Raw genomic sequence first — 4,526 nt, 5'->3', positions numbered from 1 at the left:
GTTAGTATTTAATATACTTTATCTTTCTCTTCAAAACTCAGGGTTCCAGGATTGTCTTATGTATCTCTTTCAGATGGTTTTGTGTTTCTTTGTTGAAGAGGGTCTGTGTAGCTTGCCTGCCTATTCTGCCATTTTTCCAGGAGTCCTCATGATAGAATTTTGCAAAACCAATGACTTACTCATTTCAAATACTTTTTTTCAACAATATAAGTGGTGACTTATATTGTGACCATACATGTGGACCTCACTGGATGGAATACACAAGAATCAAATCAACTATATCTGTGAAAAGAGATGTTGGAGAATCTCAATATCTTCAGTGAGAACAAGGCCAGGGGCTGACTGTGAAACAGATTATCAATTGCTCATATGCACGTTTAAATTGAAGGTGAAAACGAAAACATCTCCAGGACAGCCAGAACAGGACCTTGATTATATCCCACCTATATCTAGAGATCACTGAAGAATAGATTTGATACATTGAATACCAATGAAATTCAATGAAATTGAATACAATTGAAATTCAATGGTTTATACCAAGAAATTTGAAAGACACCTACTTGGCCAACTGATGGGAAGAGAACCATATTTATGCTCATTCCAAAGCAAAGTGATTCAACAGAATGTAAAAATTGTCCAACAATATCATTAATATCATACCCAAGTAAACTTTTCCTGAAAATAATTTAAAAATTGTTGCAGCATTATATCAAGAGGAAACTGCCAGAAATTCAAGCTGGTTTCTGAAGAGGATGTGGAATGAGAGATATTATTACTGAGGTCAGATAGATCTTGGCTGAAAGCAGAGGATACAAGAAAGATGTTTATGTTTGTCTTATCATCTATGCAAAGGTATTTGACTGTGTGGATCATAACAAATTATGCATTACATTGTGAAGAATGGGAATTCCAGAATACTTAATTGTGCTCATGAGGAAATTGTACCTAGACCAAGAGGTAGTTGTTTGAACAGAACAAGGGAATACAACATGGTTTAGTAAACAAAGGAAAATGTGTGTCAGGTTTGTATCTTTTCAATATACTTATTCAATGTGTCTTCTGAGCAAATAATCCAAGAACTCATATCAAGACTATATGAAGAAGAATGTGGCTTCAGGATTGCAAGAAGACTCGTTAATAACCTGTGATATGCAGATGGCAAAAACTTGCTTGCTGAAAGTGAAGCTGACTTGCAGCACATACTGATGTGATATACCAAGAAGTTTGAAAGACACCTACTTGGCCAACTGATGGGAAGAGAACCATATTTATGCTCATTCCACAGCAAAGTGATCCAACAGAATGTGAAAATTATCCAGCAATATCATTAATATCATACTCAAGTAAACTTTTCCTGAAAATAATTAAAAAATTGTTGGAGCAATATATCAAGAGGAAACTGCCAGAAACTGCCAGATCAAAGACTATGAAAGAAAACAAAAGTCCTCACAGCTGGACCAATAGACAGCATAATGATAAAGGCAGAAAATATTGAAGTTGTGAATAATGTCATTTTATTTGGATCTACAATCAATGTCTATGGAAGTTGTTGTTGTTAGGTGCCATCAAGTCATCTCCAACTCATAGCAACCCTATGCACAGCAGAAAGAAACACCACACAGTTCTGCTCTAGCTCCGGGATCCCTGCTATACTTGACCCCATTGCCATAGCCACTGTGTCAATCCCCTTTCATTGACCCTCCACCTTACCAAGCATGACATCTGTGAAAGTTGGAGCTATGTGTCAACTTGGCTGGACCACAATTCTGTGTAGTTTAAGCAGTTGTGATGTGGTTATTCCCATGATGGAATTAGATGAATATGTTTTGAGCAGCCAATCTGTTGAAAGGGAGTTTCCCTAGGGGTGTGGCCTGCTTCCAGTATATTTATGGACACCCTGGGAAAAGAGACACTCTTCTGTGGATTAGGATTCTGTTGTGCGCCTACAAATGTCTGTGAATGAACAATCCACCATTCAGCCTGGAGATCTTGGATTTGTCATTTGTTGGAGTCAACAGCCAGTATACTGCCTGCCAACCTTGAGCTCAGCCCCTGCAGCTGCAAGAGTCGGGGAAAGCCTTCAGCTTGACGTTTGATCCAAGAACTTTGAACTTGCCAGCTTCTATAAGTGTTTGAGCCATTTTCCTAAGATAAATTTCCTTCTCTCCCTCTATAAGCTTTACTGGTTTTGTTTCTCTAGAGAACCCAGTCTAATACAACATCCTTTTCCCAGAAATGGTCCCTTCTGATAACATGACCAAAGTAAGTGAGACAAAGTTTGGCCATTCTCTCTTCCAAGGAGCATTTTGGCTGCACATCCTCCAGGACAGATTTGTTAGTTTTGTTAGCAGTCCATGGTACTTTTAGCATTCTTTGCCAGCACCACAAGTCAAAAGCGTGAATTCTTCTTCGGTCTTCCTTATTCATTGTCCAGCTCTCACATGCATATGAGGTGATTGAAAATATCATGGCTTGTGTCAGATATCAAGGAGACATCTTTGCTCCTCAGCACTTGAAAGAGGTCTTTTGCAGCTGACTTGCCCAGTGCTATACGTCGTCTGATGTCCTGACTGCTGCTTCCATTGTGTCGATTGTAGAACCAAGCAATGCAAAGTCTTTGACAACTTCAATCTTTTCTCCATTTATCGTGATGCTCTTATAGATCCAGTTGTAAGGCTTTTTGTTTTCTTTATATTGAGATATAATCCATACTACAGACTGTATTCTTCAGTCTTCATCAGTGAGTGCTTCAAGTCATCCTCATTTTCAGCAAGCAAAGTTGTGTTGTCAGCATATCACAGGTTGTTAATGATTCCTCCTCCAATCTTGAGGCCACATTCTTCTTCATATAGTCCAGCTTCTCAGATTATTTGCTCAGCATATAGATTGAATTAGTATGGTGAAAAGATATAACCCCGACCCACTCCTTTCTTGATTTTAAACCATGCGGTATCCCATTGTTCTATTCAAGTGGCAGACTCCTGGTCTATGTACTGGTTCCTCATGAGTGCAATTAAGTGTTCTGGAATTCCCATTCTTCTCAAAGTTACCCACAATTTGTTATGATCCACAGAATCAAATGCTTTTGCATAGTCTATAAAACACAGGTTAACATCTTTCTGGTATTCTTTGCTTACAACCAAGACCCATCTGACATCTGCAGTGTTATCCCTTGTTCCACGTCCTCTTCTGAATCCAGCTTGCATTTCTGGAAATTCTCTGTCAATATACTGCTGCAACTCTTTTTGAATTATCTTCAGTAAGATTTTACTTGCATGTGATATTAATGATGTTGTTCTATAATTTCCACAATCTGTGGGATCACCTTTCTTTGGAATGGGTACAAATATGGATCTCTTCTAGTCAGTTGGCCAGGAAGCTATCTTTCAAATCTCTTGGCATAACTGAGTGAGTGCCTCTAGCACAGTATCCGTTTGTTGAAACATCTCAATGGGTATCCCATCAATTCCTGGAGCATTGTTCTTCAGCAATTCCTTCAATGCAGCTTCGACTTCTTACGTCAATATCATTGGTTCTTGATCATATGCCACCACCTCCTGAAATGGATGAAGATCCACCAGATCTTTTTGGTACAGTGACTCTGTGTATTCCTTCCATATTCTTATGATGTTTCCTGCATCCTTCAATATTTTGCCCATGGAATCTTTCAGTATTGCAACTTAAGACTTACATTTCCTCTTCAGTTCTTTCAGCTTGAGAAATGCATAATGTGTTCTTCCATTTTGGCTTTCCAACTCCATGTCTTTGCACCTTTTATTATAATAATTGACTTTCTCTTCTTGAGCTGCTCTTTGAAATCTTTTATCTTGTCATTTCTTCCATTTGTTTTGGCTACTCTACGCTCAAAGGCAAGCTTTAGAGTCTCTGCCATCCATTTTGGTCTTTTCTTTTTTTTCTAATCTTTTTAATGACCTCTTGCTTTGTTCATGGATGATGTTCTTGATTTTATCCCACAGTTCTTCTGGTTTTCAGTCATTGGTGCTCTATGCATCAAATCTATTCTTTAGATGATTTCTAAATTCAGTAGGGATATATTCAAGATTATATTTTGGCTCTTGTGGACTTGTTTTAATTGTCTTCAACTTCAAGTTGAACTTGCTGATTGTCTGTTCCACAATCAGCTCCAGGCCTATTTTTGATCAAAGATATTGAACTTTTCCATTGCCTCTTGTCACAGATGTAGTCAATCTGATACACACAATCCTGTTTATTCCATATGGCAAAGTCCATGTGTATAGCCACCATTTATGTTGTTGAGAAAAGATATTTGCAATGGATAAATCATCAGTCTTGCAAAGTTCTGTCATGAAATCTCCAGCATTATTTCTGTCACCAAGGCCAAATTTTCCAACTACGAGTAATTCTTCTTTGTTTTCAACTTTTGTATTCCAGTCACCAGTGATAATTAACGCATCTTGATTGCACGTTCTGTCAATTTCAGACTGCAGAAGTTGATAAAAAATCTTCAATTTCCTCATCTTTTGCTTTGGTGGTTGATATATAAA

Source organism: Orycteropus afer, unplaced genomic scaffold, assembly GCF_000298275.1.
Source record: "Orycteropus afer afer isolate SDZICR_OR568_19922 unplaced genomic scaffold, OryAfe1.0 scaffold00547, whole genome shotgun sequence".
Classification (NCBI taxonomy): Eukaryota; Metazoa; Chordata; class Mammalia; order Tubulidentata; family Orycteropodidae; genus Orycteropus; species Orycteropus afer.
Note: the sequence above shows the minus strand (reverse complement) of the source record.